The sequence below is a fragment of the Crocodylus porosus genome, unplaced genomic scaffold (genome assembly GCF_001723895.1).
Source record: "Crocodylus porosus isolate Cpor-Errol unplaced genomic scaffold, CroPor_comp1, whole genome shotgun sequence".
NCBI lineage: Eukaryota > Metazoa > Chordata > Crocodylia > Crocodylidae > Crocodylus > Crocodylus porosus.
Window position 1 is genome coordinate 105,014,308 of NW_017728886.1, and position 19,159 is coordinate 105,033,466.

A 19,159-nucleotide genomic window follows, 5' to 3' on the forward strand; every position below is an offset into this window, starting at 1 on the left:
CTTTAGTATCTATCACAAATTGAATATGCCGACTTTCAGTGAGAAAAGAATGGTAATCAGCTGCTCTCTGGTTTAGATATTGGTGGATGGCATGTGTTAGGAGACCTTAGTACATACATCCTATCCTAAAGGTGGAGAGACTCAGATTCAGACCAGTTTGTGCCTCCACTGATCTGACATATCAGAGTCAAAGCTTCCCTTGGACTTCATGGCTCACATTCTTAGACGGTGTAAACTGATGTTGCTTGCATGAACTTTGTGTGATGACTGACTTGCCTTGCTATTACTTTCGTTTTCAGATCCCTGTAATTAGTGGAAAACATTGGAGTACCACAGAGGTCTGGAAGCCAGGAGCACAGTAGTTCTATTGACAGGGTCTTGGAAAAATTTACAAAGATAGCCTCATTGCTGTTTTGAATTGGGTTTCATATTTTCTTCAGTGCTGGAAGTTTTGTTAGCACAGAGAGGTGCATCTTGCTGCTTCAGATAAAGTGAATCTGGATCAGTGTTTTAGTTTACAATAGGTTGTTTATTCTACTATTGGTGTAATTATGAAACAGAAACTGAGAATATTAACATTTTGCACATTTCTCATATGTTACTGCCAATAATCTCTAAAAGTATAGGCCATAGTTGAACTAATATAATGAAAAATAAGAAAATAACATGAATTGTTAACTTGAAAAGAGATGCAATGAACTAAAAATGGGCAAAATGTAACCTTTTCCAGCCTATTTTTGATTTTGAAATAAATGAATGTTATTAAATAATTTTTTGAAGGCGAAGTAGCCGTTATTTATTCACTGTGGTTATTTTTCTGTGGTAGGAGATTCATGCCTGAAAGATGCTAGTAGTAGAAAGTATTAACAAAGCTGTGATGCAATCCAATGAGAAAAATTATAACAAAATATGAACTGTCATTTCTACCCAGGAGAGCTTTTACAATCTTTTCTCCAATGGCGGATGAAGGGTGTTTGTGCCCAAAAGCTTGCAATTAAAGATTTTTTTGCAAAAATCTTGTTGGTCTAATAAAATATATCATCTCTACTATGTATCCCGATTGCAAAACATTTAACTGAAATTGATGGAAAAGGCACAGCTATTTTAAGCTATTCCAAATAGTTCAGTAGGGGAACAGGTATGGCCAAGTTGTTTGGATTCTAACTGTACTCGTTTGCTTTCTCACACAAGTCAACAGTTTCCATCGTAAACCAACATCCTTCTGTTTTAGGAAGGCTTGGTTACATTTAATCCTTCTAATCTCTTGATTGTTCGGAATTATTCCAAAGCACATCTTCTTCCTACTAAACTCAAGTGACACGACACTATCTTGTTTTTCCTGCAATCAGGACTGAGGGGGAATTATGTAGACTGTTCTCATCCCTCCACACAATTCTTCTACTCCTCCCTCTGAGGCAATGAGGTTGTGTAATCATTAGAAGAGGAAGCTAGCAGAGGTAACAAGATTAAAACTCAGGAGATCACAGCAGTGCTTCACTAAACGGTTATCTCTGGGTGGGTCCAGATTTTAAGCCTCAAGAACCTAAATGTCTGTCAGAACAGGGTTGGTCATATGTGAAAGAAGAACTTAGGAAGCATTCTTGCTAACTGATGCACACTAATTTGTGTTAGTGGTGCATCTGCAATGGACTTTGAATTGATTTCTTAATGTACGTGAGTTAATTTAAAAATAAACCAGTGTTAGGATTAAGTAGTGCGGTGTGCTTAATATCTATTATTTCTATGCACCTCTAACTTAGCTAGTCTATAAGGTACAACTCCACCCTGCCTTCTTTGTATCTCTGCCACCCTTAACGTTGGAGTTGTGGACTCTTAGCATATCACAGAATTCATTTTTATGCTGGGTTTTTTATTTCTGATACATATGCATTCTCCTGACCTGGCAGAGGACCCTTTAGATATGTTAGTCTTTATCCATCAGCAGATGTCTCAGAACTTGAGGTCAAAGGAGTCTTGGAAATGTTCAAAAGCTGCATCAAGTATGAAAATAATATATATCTTGTAACTTCAGAAAGAATGGGGGTTAGCTCCATTCCTTTGTATATCCAAGAAAGTGCTCTTATGTAGTGCTTGTGTTTCATATCCACCTTGTTTTAAAAAGGTAGAAATAAAGAAAAGAAGGTAAAAAGAATGAAGGAAAGACTGAGGGAATGTAGCATTTAGCTGCTCATTGTGGAAGATCTGAAAACTAAATTCGGTTTGAATTGCCAAAGTGTCCTTATAAAAGGCACATTTTTATAGAAGAGAAACCACTTTCATGATTGGTTATACTTTAAAGGCAAAATATGTCTTTCTAATGAAGTCTTTCAGGAAAAGCAACCAGTAACTTTATAGCTATTCTTTATATTAGCTTTATATACAAAGTATACGTGTGTGTATGTGAAAGAGAGTGTATGAATAGACATGGAAACAGGATTGTGGGTGCAGTGATGAGCTGTTTTAAACTTATTGGCTAGACACTAATAAGAAATGCAAAGATTTATTTTGACAATGGTTGACTGATGGTTTGTTTTACAAATGTGTCACACTAATCCAACAGGTTTGCTAATTTAAGGCCAGAGCTCTTTATTGCTAGACATCAAATATGCTTTATTGTGCACATCTGTGTCATGGAGAATTTTGCCAACATGCTATTATTTGTCTCATTTCAATAAGTCTGTTACACAAATATCAAGAGGAAAGAATGCCTGAGACTTTGGGAAACTACAGAGTTACTGTACGAGCATGCAGAGGCATGAGAAAGCGTTATAGGCTCTGCTGCACATTCCTCAGAGGTGTTAATGACTTTAAGCCTGTCAAGAATGTCTCCAGTTTGTACAGCAAAGACAATTCACCAGCTTAATAAAAAGGTGTAACATTTCCTACAGGTGAGCTCAAGTGATCAAAGGATATAATAGAGCTTTTGTTACGGCATTCAAAGAATGCATTATAAAGTTTAACCTTTGCGTTTGATGTAATGTCAACTTTGAATGCTAACAGCCCTTTCTTGTGCGGATTATGTTGTTTGAAGTTTTGTTGGTCTTTATTTAGGACTTGACTCCAGAAACCAAAGAGAGTGTGGAGTAGTGTGTTATAAAGAAAGCAGCATGAGAGTCCTTCATATAGCAACACTGAGTGGAATTACATAAAAAGTATGAGGAGCAAAAGCAGGATAGGTCAGAAAAAACATATTTTTAAAATAAATATATATTCGAGAGCTTCGATGTTTTAGCCAACCATTTTGAATCAAGGTGTTTTGTCAACAAAATTAGGTCTACACTAGAAACATTTTGCTTATATAATGGTATTGCTAGTCCACTAAAGCAGGGTTAGGGCATTCGTTGTCTGATATACCATTTCAACATATTGGCAGATCCTGACCTGGTCATATATAAATTCTTTACATACACTGGATTTGCCCATATATTTTCAGCTTCAGCAACTACTGTCACTCTTTCCCTTGTATCAGGAATATGCTGACTGACAAAACATGAATGGATGCAACACTTCTGCTGCAGTTAATCAACAATAAGCAACATTAGAGTTCATGCATTAGAAAAATAAAACAAAGAAACTGAAAGGCAAGGCAAGATATTGCTTCAGAGCAAATTCACTGGTAATACTTTCTGGGATCAAATGAAGTATCTGGTAACAATGAGCAGATGTGACAAAAGGAAAGAGATAGTGGATGCTTTTCTTCTGAGATGCTGTGAGTGATTCAGACTGGTAGCCAAGGCTTAAACATGATTACTTTCTGAAGTCATTACAAATTAATTGGTCCATTCAAGTTGCAGTACTAATGTGCTCCAATGTGCTGGTATAAAATCGTACAGGAACAGATAAATTGGCTCAGAAGGAAGTTGGGGAGGCCATTGCACAGTCTGCAGTCTTTATTACTGTGGTGTAATACATCCTATGCCTTATGCCCTTTTCATAATGGTGGGTGAAATCCTGCTTGATCTATTTCTGTATAGGCTTCCCAGTAAAGGATTTTCATCTGTATCATCCATAAAGATTTTTCCTCTAAACTATGGATTTAAACTAGAACAAATAAAATGAGTGTCCTTTTGTATATAAAATGAGAACTCATTATTTACTGAAACAAAGAAATGTTTATTAAATATACAGTACAGTTTATTTGCTTCTGTGATATGCTTAGGCAGCAACAGAACATAAATGTTAAACTAGATTTGGATCTGGTAAGTCAGGAAGGTGTAAACGGTTGGAACATGAAGTTCTGCGATGACCTCCACCTGGAGAAGTGCTGACCAACTGGCTGACCATTTCAGCAGGTTCTGTGTCTCCCTGTCACGTTGTCACGCCAGGATTTAACTTGACTTCCCTCAGAATGGAAAATGGATACTAAAGGCTAAATACTGTTTCATCCACTTAACATCTAGGGCTAAATCTTATTTCGCTTTATGCACATAAGTGGACTCATCACAGCAGCTTTTGGCACTCAGGCATTGTTTGGGATTGTGTTTTGCCACATGATGAAACAGAAATGTTCTATGTGGATATCTGCCAGAAGTGAATGTGTAGAAAGAGCAAAACCCTTCAAACTTTTAGTGTTACTGGTTAGAGGCCTTCCAAAGAACAGGTGACTTAGACTTTAGCTACCTCTCATTTTGTGCTTCCCAGCAAAGTACTCTAACTACCAAGCCATAGCATAGGCATTAGCCATATACCTCCCCAGCCTTCCTCTTACATACAAATTTTCTGTTAGGGATTCTGGGTTGTGTCTTCCAAGAGGCTTCTCCTGCATGAAGAAATTTGAGAATAAGGCTTGCCATGCAAAGGCTTTCCAAGTAGTATAGCAAGGGCATCTCTTCTAGTCTCATGGGTAAGAGGCTTCCAGCATCCTGTGACCCACATAGTAGAAGCCAGCAGGCCCCAGTAGGAGCCTGGGAAGTTTTTTAGAAGGGCTCCCCAGTTTCCCATTAATTGTGGTAGAGTGTTGCTCATTGAATTTTGTGAGCTGTGAGGCATGGGAGCTGCTGAAGGAGAGGAAATGAGGCCATGGTAAATGCCTCTCGGGGCGAGGGGTAGATTATTACTGGATTGGTGGGCTGGCAGAGACCCAGTGAATGGTGACCAGGCTCAGAGCCCTGAGAAACAGGGCACAAGAGTCTGATAGGCTGTGCAGACCAGGGAGTCCAGGATCACACTTTGGTTCTCTGGAGGCAACTTCCCAAAGGACAATAATAACACCAGAGGCATGGCAGGTGAGTACCCAGGGATATCAGAGTGTAAGGAATGGGATTAGAGTGGTCACAAGGAGGTGCCACCCCCACCACTAGCAGTGGATCCTGCTACACCCTTATTGTGCTAGCATCCACTTGCCTGAGCCACAGAACCAGACTCCCACTTCCTTGTTTTCCTTCTGTCCTGCTCAACTGTTGTGGTCTAGTTTCATCATGTAGGTGTTGTCATTCCTACCCGATAAGTGGTTTGATTCTTGCTAGTCTTTAATGTGGGAGGTCGATTGATTGAGTAACTTATATAATTACAGTGTATCAGAGCAGCGTCCTGGCATGTATAACACTTCCCAATGATGATGATGAGTCTTTCTCAGGCTACTACAGTTCTACAGACCCCTCCACAGAGTTCTGAAACGATGTGGGCCCCAGAAGTCCCACGGCTTCTGAGTCTTCTCTATAACCCACATTTTCCAATTTGTATCCAGGAATTTCCAGGGCTGGGCCATCACGACCTCCATCTGGGCCACCTTCTTCCATCTCCCCTGCACAGGACACACCTCTGGTAAAGGAGAGTGCAGGTGCCTTTGCACAGGTGTGGAGATAGAATGCCTTACTGACCTGAACATGGTGCAGTGACGAGTGGCATTACAGAGGGCACTGACCTGGTGTTTCTCTGGCATTGCAGACACTCTGACAGAAACATAGAGTGTCCCTTACTCTGCTTCAGTGAGAGGTACCATGAGACACTAATAACAGACATTAACAGTGTCTCTGCATGAAATGACAAGTACAATGACATTAATAGAGTGTAACTCTGGGGCAAGGGAGATTATCTGTGGTAACTGCCATAGGGCAATTCTTGGCCCAGTCACAGGTTCTCCATGGCTTGTGTTCAGCTATTCTTGGCTGTGCTTGGTATTGCTCCACAGCAGGATTGTTGGGAAGTTTGCAAAATGGTAAGACCACAGAATGGTCTAGTTCTACATACTGGGGTCTGTAGGGAAAACAATGTAATTGTGAGATGCTGTTTCATAACTTCCAGGAATTGGTCCAGGACCCCAGAGGCTGTAGACTGGCTAATGCCCAAGGTCTGGATGGTGATTTACTGGAAAGATTGCAATGCCAGACTGGTAAAAACAGTGCTTTTCCAGGTGAAAATAATGTAGACTGAAGCTGCTAAGCCATGCTGCACATGTGGTATGTGATGTAGAGTGTTAGCTGGTTCTGCAGGGTGCAAACTCAGTCACTCAGGCCATTGGTCCTTTGGTGGGAAAGGTCCATATGAGGCTGGGCAAGTTGCTAGAGCTACTGCTGGTGATAGGACTGAGGCTTCCAGTGAGTGGCCCATTATCATTGCTGGGCTACAACAAAGCAATAAATCATCTTGTCATTGTCTGTTTTCTGGCCACCCCCTCCTACAAGACTCCTACCCTATACCACAGTGCAGTGCCCAGCCACCAGCAGGCATGCATCAGATTCCCTCCCAGCTTCCTTCTCTGGCTAAGTGTACCCTGTCTCTTGGACCTGTCTGCTTACACAGCTGTCCCTAGGGTAAGTTCTTACAATCTCTTTCAGCCCCTACTCAGTGGCCTCTTAGTCCAGCTTTTTTCCCTTTTTCTTAAAACCTAGTGTGTTTGTCTTTAGCTGTACTTCTTTTAAAGGCTATAAACTGTAGCCTGAAAATAGCTCTGTTTCAGCTTCTGAAGGAATAATGGATTTTTAAATGTAAGGATCAGGCCCCTATGGGTTATCCCTTCCATACTGTCCTGTCTTACAAGTCATTCACTGAAGAGGTGGGAGGAAAATGGCTGATGAGTGCTTGCTTCTCCAAGGAGATAGCAGCATATCCATACATACACAGCAAAAGTAGGCAAATCCTACATAATATATTACTTTAATGAATTACACTGCCTTAAAAGGAGACACGACTAACACAGAATATGCCATTTTGTCTTTGGACACTATATTATTCATCACTAATATACAAATATTTGTTTAAAAATGTCATAATGAATATACAAATAAATGGAAGGAGAGTTCGTTTCTATGAACCTATTTGAAGGAGGAAAATGGGGAACATAAAATCTTAAGTAAGTGTAGTACTTTATTTTATACTGATTGAGTCTTTATGTTATGATTAAAACTCTAGCTATCATAATCCTACATATAAAATTATCTTTGCAATATAAGCAGGTTATATACCCTTATTTGTTCATTTAGTCTTATTAAAGAAGAAGCTTGTCTCTGACGAGATCAGGAAGCATCCTGTATAAGAATTATATAACTTCCTTGTGGGGTGTTTGCTGTGTACGTTACTGGCTACTTCCATCGTTGATGATGAAGCAAATGTGATAGAAATTATGCTGGTGGCATTTCAGATCCATGTGTTTATTTCATATGTAGTATAGCAGAACGATATTGCAGTGAAAAAAAAAGCATCCTTAGGTGAAGCATGCCAGAGGGATATTATGATCAGATATCCTCTCTCATTGGAAGAGTAAATGGTTTTGCTTTATGGAAATTCAGATTGCTGATCTTCTTATAGAAAAGTAAATTAACTGTCTGGAATGCTCCAGATTTTGCAGAAAAATGGTGTGTTGTTATCATTTTTCTCTTTTTTTAATTGACCTTTTTGTTAGCTCTGGTAGTGACATGACTTCTCCTGTGGGCACACATCACCAACTAAATGTATCACAACAGAAGACTATTCAATAGTATCATCCTTCATTATTTATATAGTACAACTTACGTGTTTTGCAAGGAAATAATAATAATAATAATAACCTTGATCCAAGGAGTTTTCATGTAAAGATATAGATCTGGCAACTTTACTCATTTGGATCTTCCCTATTAACAAGTAAAGTTGCTGGAAACAAGGGAGATTTTTTGTGGAAAAATCAGCTTTTGCAATGTGCAAAGCTGCGCCTTAATAAATGGTCACCACTCTAATTCTACCTCATCGTGGACATTTGAACTGCTACTCTGAGGTGGAAACTGATGAAGTCGATACTGGAATAGAAAAGAACATACTGAGAAATTCTCAGCTGCCTCTTTATCAAGTTACCTGTGTCATTTCCTATAGGCTTCTAGTCCTTTAGATAGCCTTCCTTACAGAAAGAAATTTCTTTTACAGGAAGTATATCCTTCTATTTCTCAGTCAGTTGTGACTCCTCGGCACATTTAAATGACACAACTAGAATCCGCATCAAGCATTTCAGAAACTGTCACTATTTTCATAATTTCCCTTCCATTATTTTTATTTTAGTTCCTATTTCCTTCCTTCTCTTCTAAATCACCTCACAAGCTGCGTTTTAAGACATCATTCTGAGCAAATTTATTTATGTCAGTAGGAATATCCCATTGACCTTTAGCTTCCAATCCAACTCAAGATTTTTTAGATAAATGTGTAGAAACGTGTTTCAGTGGACAGGCCATCTAGAAATGATATGGACCCTTTCTGGATGCATTAAACTTACACTGGAAGTGATTTTAACTCAGAAATTATTTTATTGCAAATCCAAGAGCAAGTCAACGCACGTTGAAATTTTCCTTGCATCCATTAAAGCACCTGTCTCCAACCACTAGATTTAAATGTTCAGATGATCATTTTTTCCTGTTTTCTATTTAAATTAAATGTTCAGAAGCTGACAATCAAAAATATAATGTTCAGAATCATACGAAAAATGCTAAGTCCATCCAGTACTGTACAATACTTGCCCCAACACTACATTACTACTTAACCCATACTGTACTACTTTTCCCATACTACCCATATTGGATGTGATATGCTGCAGCTATGTGGCTATCTCCAGATCTCTTCTTGCATTAGAGCCAAACTTCCATCAGCCCTTTCTTTAGTTATGGCTTGAGGTTTAAAGCTAAAAAACAAGAGTAAATGAAACATGAGTTCAAGTCATAAAAGCATGTAATATTTCTTGATGGTTTTCTTATGCTTTTATGTAATTCCATGATTGATTTACCAGGGACTACTTGGGGTATTAAATTACCTCTCTAGATCTTCTCTTTTTTTCTATTTTGCTTTAAAGAATGTATACATGATTTTTACTTCCTTATTCTTGTGTTCTGTCATCCTGTGTATAATTCTCTTATAGGATCTGGAGATAATTATGGCTTTCTTTTCTTGAGTACAAATACTTGTTTATGGGACCTTTAACAAGTCTCAACTGATAGGAAAATAAGCCCTTTCTGATGCTAACAAGTTGCTCATTCCTAATAACAGCCCTTTTTATTATGTAGTTAATAGCTGTTTGTGACAATTAGTGGAGATAAGAACAAACATATGCTCTTAACCTTCACACACATGCTGTTATTTTTAGATTGCAGTATAAAATACCCATCCAGCTTTTCCCACGCCAGCTGGATGGGTATCAACACTCTTTTCCAACAGAACAGGAAAAGTGAAAGATCATTGTTGTTTTTGCTGATCAGTTCTAATCCTGGGCCAAATGCTCTATGTCAAGTTTTTGCCATGATTTCCTAAAACTCAACTCCCAAATCCTAATGTAGGAGCCTAAATTAGGGGACTGATTCCCTAAATGTGCTGAATATAGACTTGAAACGACATTAGGTTCCTAACATGGACAATATTGGCTTTCATATCTGGCTGTAGGCACTATTCTAATGAGCACTATTCTAATGAACAAAAATAGAAATTACTCAATCCACTCTTCCTCTATCATTTCATTTCACAATAGAAATGAGTATTGCCTTTGCTATTGCAGCTATGAATTATCATAGTCAATTTTTAAATTCAAACAGTTATACAACATCTGTGGTAAAATGCACTTTGTGAAAAAAAAGATACAGAGTCTTTTGTTTCTTTGCTTAAAGTCAGTCTGGTTTGGTTAATGTCATTGTCTGACCATTGCTCATGGGTCATATGGGAAGGATATCAGAAAGCCTTAGTTTATTTTTCAGTGAAGTAGTATCCACTTCATAAAGCTACCTGCTATCAGTTCTAGCACAGGAGCTAACTGACATGTTGGCAGTTTTGAAAAGGAGGCAAAAGATCCAGGCCAGATTCTATTCCATCTGTAAAATGCCTTAGTGGACTTAGATTTTATTCCAAACTGTTTAAGTCCCTGAAAATCTATGTATGCCTCATCTTTTACAGCAAATAATCATCTGACCTTTAAGACTGACTCACAGAAAAGCAGAGAGCCTGCAGTGCTGAGTGCACAGCCAGGGGGTCCTGTTCACATATTTCAGGGTCAATCTGTGTCTCAGTGAAACACAATGTGGGGATTGTAAAAGGGGTGTGTTCTGTTCCTGGCTTGGCTGGAGCAGTAGAGTCCAGCAAGCAGCACAGCTCCCCTGGTGAGGGAGAGAAGGGAACAAAGCACTTTGGGATGCTGTGCTGTGGCTTCTGTCAGAAGAAAAGATGTGCAGCAATTCATTCTCCCAGGAGAACCTTTCCTGGGAGTGTTTTAATCCTGGCTGTTCCCAGGTTATTTTTCTCCTGGAGTGGCCATTTTTGATCTGCAAGAAAGATCTTGAACATCAGTACACTTGTGGTTCCTCTTGGGATACCAGTGACTCTCTTAGGAGAAATGGAATATCTGCATGTGGCTGAAGTAAACTGTTGAAGTATGTTGGGGTGCTACCCTGCCCTACCTTGTGCCTGACTCAAACTAATATGGCTAATTATCTCTTTATTTTTAGTTATAGTAAGCATACAACCAAAAAACAAACAAAACCCAAACCCCGCCCCCAAACCCAAATCAGTTGAATTTTTAAACTATGCATGATCTAGATTACACATAACGTGCTTTATCTTTATGGTGGATGCAATGGGGTCTGGGATGGTGTGGATGTGCTAAGGCACATACGTGGCATCCCAGAAGTGCAATGTTTGAGGCTATAGCAAAAGTGCTTATGATGAGGCCTTGTCAGATTCCAAGAAATCTGTGAAATCTTCTGAACACCTTGTCATAAGGGCATGAAAAAAGAAAGAGCAAAAACGCAGTGAGGAGGAGCTATCCTCCTCCAGAAACTATATTTTCAGAGACTTGCATAGTTTGGAACAGAAAGGTACTTAGGTGCCTAAATACTTTTACACGCCTAATATTTGGAATAGGATCTGGACCTTAGTGGGAATAGATAGTGGATTACCATTTTGTAGATCAGTGGTTCTTATTCCTTGATAAACTCAAGAAAATGCCAACTCAGGTCCTTCCCCTGTGGGTACTACCTTGATTCTTGTGTACAGTGGCCTCAGGATGAAACTGGGCAGAAGGCAACATTTCCATTCCATAAGAAATTCCAGAGTTCTGAAAAAATATATTGTTCTGTTTTGGTATGAAAAGCATAAATTTTAAAATTTCCCGCAGAAGGCAAATTCTGGGAACCGCCCCCCCCATGACATGATCATTCAGAGGGTTTGAAAAGGAAATTGAGCATCTGAGCTTAAACTGAGGCTCCTGGCTTGGCTGTGACTGCCAGGGCTTGCTGGGTCATGACTCTGTACCTATGAGCTAATAATCCTTAGCTGAAAAGGAGGATTTGGAGCTTGAAAACAGGGGCTCCTAGGCTCCTTGCAGACTATGAGATAAGCTAGCAAGGAGTGGAAAATCCATCTATGCCTGTTGGGCCTGCCTTTTATCCAAAATGCATTGAGACTGATATATTGCTGTGGAACAGTTTTGGTTTTGCTGAAATGATACTTCCTGCTCAAAACCTTTTCATTAAAAACGGAGTCAAGGTGGGAGCAGCCTTCTTTGATAGGGTGTTACAAACTTCTAGAGCTCTTCACAAACATAGGGAATCACTCACAAATGCCAATAAATGGATCTATTAAATACCCTTATTACAAAACTTTGGCAGAAACAGCTATGCAGTATATAGCTTGCACCTACAGTCATTAAGAGTACTGAAGAATCTCTGTTGCCCCCCAGCTCTCATCCCTTAGTACTAACAAACTAGACCCTGTACCAGCTACTAGCCAGAAGCTATAATGGCATCTACTGTGAGCAGCTGGCTTTGAAGAGCTACTGCTTTGCCTGCTACTTACTATGGATGAAATCCAGGGTACTCTACAGTAATGAGAGAGGCAAGGATTTCTTAGGGTGATTTATTTATTGGACCAACTGTACATTTGGGACACAGTTAGACAAGCTTTCAAATGCAAGACATTCTTCTTGCATTTGAAAACTTGTCTAACTCTCACGTAATTCCATCATGGCTACAACATCACTCTAACACGACCATCTAAATCAGTCAGTTCATGCATAGTGTTGCTAGGCCTCTTGTGCGCTCCAAAAGTCATCCTTTAGATAGGATGTAAAAATCAAGGTGGCTGCTAATCTGTAGAGTGACAGAGAAAGGGGAGACTGCTGTTTTAATTAATATATTAGGGATTCTATATTTGTTTATTCCAGCTGCTAGACCCAGAGAGGGCCCTTTACCTGTTTGGGGGATCTTTAGCTCCCAGCCTCTGCTGCATAACTCTATCACACAGAAGCTCCCTAAGCCCGGATCTGCAATATGTAGTCCTTGAAAGGGCTGTTGACCATTCTACAACCTTTAGGGGTTATACTTTTCAACAAATGGGATGTTCTGGTCAAATTCCATTTTGGGTTGTTGCATTGTCAGGTAGGCAAAATATACTGCCCTTTCAACTGGATAAGGTATCCTGATTTACATTCTGTCACAAATTGCTGTGTAATGTGCCTTCATGTAGTTAAACAGCTGTTGCACTCCAAAGTAGAGGCTACACTTATTTAGGAAACCTATTCCTTCAATAATGGGTGTTGCTAAGAAACCTCCCAGTGACTCCACTGGGGACAGCTGAGGGTCTATTTGCAAAGTGGTTGCCACCCTTTGAGTTAAAAAGTAAATACTAGAGGGCCTGAAGATGAGCACAGGTACAAATCAACATACAAAACCACAGATTGGCTAGATTTTGAATGTTATTTGAACATTATTTATGTTATTTAAACAGTTTTTTCAAACTGTTCAGGAAATTGATAATGGCTCTCTAGATATATGCTTAGTTACAGATAATATTGGGGCAATGCATGGGCAGAATGAGGACATATGTTTGGTGTGCTTTCAGCAATTTTGAAGACATATGCATACTACAGTGATACTCTGGCCCATGGATGAGGTGTTTAATGTGTGTTAAATTAAATATTTTATGTAAGTTAAAATGGGAGGTGTAGTGAGAAGAGCTGTTCATTGTAGCTCTATTCTGGCAGAACAATAGTACAGCACTGGGAAGTCTGTGATTGAATGCATACAGAAGGGTTCTCTTATGAGGGCATAGAATCATAGAAATGAAGGGCTGGTGGGGACCTCGAAAGATCATTGAGTCCAACCCTCTCTGCTCTGGGCAGGAATACTGAGATCAGATGATCCCAGCAAGGTGTCTGTCCAGTCTCCTCTTGAAGACTTCCAAGGCTAAGGACTGCATCACCTCCTTGGGAAGCCTATTCCAGATTCTGGTCACCCTTACCATAAAGAAGTTCTTCTTAAATCCAACCTGAAATCATCCTCTAACTGTTTATGGCCATTGCTCTTTGTCCTCCTCTGGGGCACCCTCGTGAACAGTTTTTCTCCCAGCTCCCGATATTCACCCCTTACATACTTCTAGATGGCCACCAAGTCCCCCATCACTCTTCTCTTCCGCAGGCTGAACAGTCTCAGATCCTTAGTCTTTCCTTGTAAGGTTTGTCCTCCCATCACTCTTTAGGCCTTTAATCATTCTTGTGGCCCTTCTCTGGACTCTTTCAAGATTCTCCATGTCTTTTTGGAAGTGCAGTGCCCAGAGTACTGGGCACAGTACTGCAACTGGGGTCTTACCAGTGTTGAGTAGAGAGGAAGTATCACTTCCTTAGCCCTGCTCATGACACATTGGCTAATGCATCCACTGTGCTATCAGCTCTGTTGACTGTAATGTTGCGCAGGCTGCTTACGTTCATCCTGTGATCAGCCATAACCCTGAGGTCCCTTTTAGCCATCATGCTGGCCAGGACATCTCTTAACCTATATTCATGTCACTGGTTACTTCTCCCCAGATGAAGCACTGTGCATTTATCCTTATTAGCACTGCATCTGGTTCCACTCTGCCCACCTTTCCAGCTTGTCCAGGTCTGCTTGGATCTGCACCCTATCCCCAAGTGTGACCCCTTTTCCCCATCACTTAGTATCATCTGAAGACTTGGCCAGCATGCTTTCCACATCCACATCTAAATGGTTGATAAAGTTGTTGAACAGCACAGGGCCAAGCATGGGCAAGACAATTGGGTTCTTCAGCATGAGGAGACTTTTCTTTTTCAGTAGGTAACTTGATGGTAGGTGTGGATCCAGGGTAGGAAGGCATGGGGGTGTGTGGCCACTGCTTTGGTACAGCTCTGGAACCCAAGGTGGAAGTACCACCGCTGCTCTCCCCCTCACCTTCTTGTCTGCAACTGAATTTGTTGGTAGGAGAAAAGAGAGGGGGAGTGACGATAACATTCACTCCCTGTGTTCCAGAGCCACACCTAAGTGTCGGCTCCAGCCAGAAGTTGTGCTAATGAGTCTGAGAGCTCAGAAAACTCACTTCACATGCACTGCACAGCCAAAGTGGGGTGTATGTGTGGCCACCCCTTCATCTGAGATGTCCATGCCGGCTGGCTAATCAAGGAGACCCAAAATAAAGGCAAATCAAAGTCTAGAAGACCCCTGCACAGAAAGGGAAGTTCTACATAAGCAAGTTAGTAATCAGGAGAAGTGACTATAACATTATATCTTTGTAGCAAAGAGAGAACTGTGTAAATATCGAGATTAATTCTAGCAGGGCAGGCTTTGCAAGTGTTTAGGCTATTGAGACATAAAATCAGAGGCACCTTCACAATTTATTGCTTTTTGGGAAAAAGTCAGCATATGGAATTTGTAGACTTTTACCACTTATTTTAAACCACAGAAAGAGATTTATTCTGGTCCCATGGATGACAGTGGTAACATTATATCCAACTGAGTTGGGTCACTTCTCAGTCCCTTTGAAAATAACGTATCTAAATGAACTTTGTTTAAAACTCTGCCCTTGGGAACTATGGTCTTAACTACCAAATTCTAGAAGGCATCTGATTGACCATTTCTGATTTCTTTGTGATTTCAGTCCCATCTATCTGTCTTTTATTCCTGTGTCCACAGAATGAAAACCTCTTGGTTTAAAGTAGGCAGTTAGATGTGTGATACATAGCAGATTATATCCATGTAGCAATTCTCAGCAGCAGAGGTGGCATGTGAATAATTGCTGTTGAACAGTTGGAAATGCCAATCTGGCACACAGGAAGGTGCTTGCTGAAAAGTACAGCCATACTAGGAAAAGCCATCGTTCACTTCCCCGTCTTTTCTTTACACTGGGCGGGAAGATTCCCATACCCATTAGGCTTTTTGTTCACTATCACTATCACTCATAAGCAGCTGTCACATATCATGTTTTCCATCCTTTCAAGCATCAGATGTGGTACTATTGAATAGCTGCAGCACATTGATTCTGGAATAGTGGTTACACTGGGTTGCTGAGTGACTATTAACTGTGGCAGGTCGACAGAATTCTTTCCCATAGTACTCCTAAGGGGGGTCCTCAGCAAAGAAGCAGAATGATTTTTGAAGTTTCTTTTTCTATTTAACTGCCAAGAACTTCCAAATATAGCCCCTATCGCTCTTCCTATTAGAGCTGAGGCTGAATCTATGAGCTTGTAGAGTTTTCACTGAGCTCAGTGTGGGTTCTGGCATTTCAAAGCTCACACAGTTCTACTCATAATTCAAGCAGAAAAGCACTTACACTAGTAACCCTGCAATGGGCTAGACACATCATCATGCTGATATGCACAGTTTTTAGCTCTTCATATCTATCTTGCACTATATACTGGCCCTTCTGCAAGAAATAACTAAGTGCTGAAATACTGTACTGGCTAGTACACAAGCATTCATTTTATGCCCTTGTAAACGGAGGTTAATAATGACATTGAAAGGGACTGCAAAGGATTGTACTCCAGAAATAAAAAGTGTCCACATGAACCCGGGAGAGTTTAACCAGCAGGATGGAGGTTAAATTAAGGATTTAAAAATGTCTATTCCTTTTATTCAATCATGGTGCTGTTTTCATAAATGCAGTCTCCCACTACTGCTTTTGTCACAGATGTAAGTGTATGGAAAGCGACAAATGCAGATTACTAGATTTTATGATTTGCTAAGGAAGACTGCAAAAAATAAACCAAGCTACCATATTTCTCCACAGAACCAGAAAAAAAGAATGTCAGATACTTTTTTCTGGAAACCCTAGCATAAAACTACATTTTTAAAGTGGCTAATTTAGCAATACAAAGGAAACAAAAACGCATCTTTGTACATCTAAATTTATTTTAAAACTGACTCTGCAGAAATGAGGTCTCCATAACCCTTATAAAAGCAATATTCTAGCCTTTTTTGGATTCCTTAAAAGTGCTTATCAAGATGAATGAGAACAGTGGTGTGTAATTTCAAAAATGTAATTGCTTTTCTCTCTAGCTTTCTCTAAGCGTTTTCAAGGTCACCCATAAAAAGGGACAGATAAACCTATAATCCAAGTCTTCTCCTGGTGTTCCATGTCAGTGCATATTACTCCCTGCATAAAAGACTTCTAACTTCTTGAATTGTTCGGTTCTATTTTTTCCTCTCAGAAAAGAATATGAAATTCCTACCAGTTCAGACATAGGTTTGCAAAGAGGCAGCACTGAGAGATCACAAAGTAAAATACTTTTCCATTTAGGAGAACTGTTACAAATATATTACAGGATGAATATATTATAGTGATAACCATACAGAAGGTAGGGCAGGGTGGCACCTTAAAGATTAGCTTATTCAGAAAGGTGTAAGCTCTCACAGGTGATAGCCTGCCTCATCAGATACTATGACAAAGCATAGCAACTGAAAAAGTAGGCTGTTGCCTACAAAGGCTTATGTCTTTCAGAACCAATTAGTCTTTAAGGTAACACCCTTCCTTACCTTTTGACTAACTTCATAGCTAACTACCTTTCTCTACTCAGTGATAACTGTGGGATGCATCACCCCCACCTCCTCAATGCCACAGGATCCACTCAAAGAATTGCTCCATGAGAAAGGCAGGGCAGCTCCAGCCTTTGTTACATCCCTAAGTAATCTCTGCATGACTGGTGATGCTCTATTATCCACAGCCCTATCTCCACCCAACACATGATCACTACTGCATTCCTCTAACTTGTCCAGTCCCTGTGCTAATCTTTTCTGTACAAAGTGTGCTCCCTGGATTTGGGAATCATATTGTGATGCAGGGGTCCCCAAGCAGTCAGGGGTGCACACTTTGCCCATAAATTACGCCAACTGAATCTAAAGAATATGGGAGACAGACCTCTATATGAGAAATGAGGTGTAGAAGGGAAGGAAATGGAAATGTGGATACTGAGGCACGCTGTATGTTAGTATAAGGAGAGTGCAATTTGAACACTATAAAGATGTATTCAACATTTCTCCCTGTTTTATAATACCTGTACTTCACTGATGAGTGACTTTTGGTCCAGGGGTGGGGGAGGGGAGGGGGGTTCTTCACTTGTTAGCAAAGGAGATAGAGAAAGCAGGTAGAAGAAGAGGGTATCAGATAAACCTTGACATTATTGTTTTTAAGGTGGCCCTCTTAAAGTTTATGCATGTTTTAGTTTTCAGGTCCAAAGAGTATTAAGTGCCCTGGTTCAAGGGAATTTACAATGCACTGGAAAGAACCTGAGGGCCAAAACATTGATTTTTCTATGATTTTTTCTTACCTGAAACTATGTAGATATCTATGCATTAATGTATATTTTCTCCCCAAAACATTGGTTTTAATTTGCCAGCCACTGGCTTGATTGCTCGACTGGTCATTCTTTGCCAGTTAGTGACTTACGCAGTGTTTTCACACAAGGGAGCAAAGGGTTGTAAAGTAGCACACTGATCTATTGTGCTTTGTATTCATGCTGTTAGGACAGAAGATTGCAATCAGCTGTCACTGGCTTCTCTCTCACAGGAGGACATGGAGCGAACAGAGGGTGGTTCTGTTCCATCAACAAATGAACTGCACAATGGAGCAGGGAAGCAAAGGCTCTTTATGTCATATTTGGGCATCACTTCTTGGGTAATAATTACCCTTATCTAGGACAGACTGGAAGACACTTGTTCAGCCCTCTGACAGGCATGGGTTACATCTCCTCTAAATTCTCGTCTTCATATTTTAGTTGTAGAATATATTAGATTAGGTCATACCTGTAGGGAAATAACTCACAGGAAGGAAGTCTTCCTTATTCCTCCTAGCACTTCCTGGTTCGTTGGAAGGATGGTGTGACAGGAGTATCAGTATTGGAGCCTTTCTGGGAGTGGCTCCGCCCTCCTGTAATGGGCCAACCACCTGCTTACTCTCCTGCCATGCCTTGATCTTATTTGATTAGAAGACGGTTGTAATCAGCAGGAGGCTGCCCATTTTTCCACGCCCTGGTGAGGGGGGAGCTCCTTTTCCTCCCCTACACCACAGCCCAAGCCTCACAGATGGAGTTGACATAGTTTAACCTGGGCCTTGTTGTTTTCTGGCCCTCCTCTTTACTCCCGGGGCTCCGCATTGCCCCCCCTCTCGCTTGCTCTGGGCCTCACTGCCCCCCTTCTCTCACTCGCTCTGGGGATCCTCGCTGCCCCCTAGCTCTGGGGCTTCTCGCCAACCTCCCTAGCTCCAGGGCTCCCTGCTGCCCCCTCTCGCCCTGGGGCTTCTCCCTATTGCCCCCTCGCTCTGGGGCTTCTCCCTACTGCCCCCTCTCGCTCTGGGGCTTCTGGGCTGGGGCCAATGCGCCCCCTAACAATGTGGCACCCTCTCCAGTGCCAGGAGGCCCCACGCTACCGTGAAGCTCCTATGAGGCCTCCTCCACCCCTAATAGCCTTGCCCGGTCCTCTGGTCAAAACAGTAAACATAAAACATA

The 19,159-nt window shown here is 40.8% G+C and overlaps 1 long non-coding RNA gene across 1 annotated transcript; it reads right to left on the reverse strand.

Annotated features, from left to right (window-relative positions):
• Nucleotides 1–11,411: 11,411 nt before the first annotated feature.
• On the reverse strand, nucleotides 11,412–18,532 carry LOC109323348. The gene is made up of 2 exons (XR_002104643.1): nucleotides 18,459–18,532; nucleotides 11,412–11,491 (listed from the first exon to the last, which is right to left on the reverse strand). It is a non-coding gene; the product is annotated as an uncharacterized LOC109323348 (long non-coding RNA).
• Nucleotides 18,533–19,159: the final 627 nt, after the last annotated feature.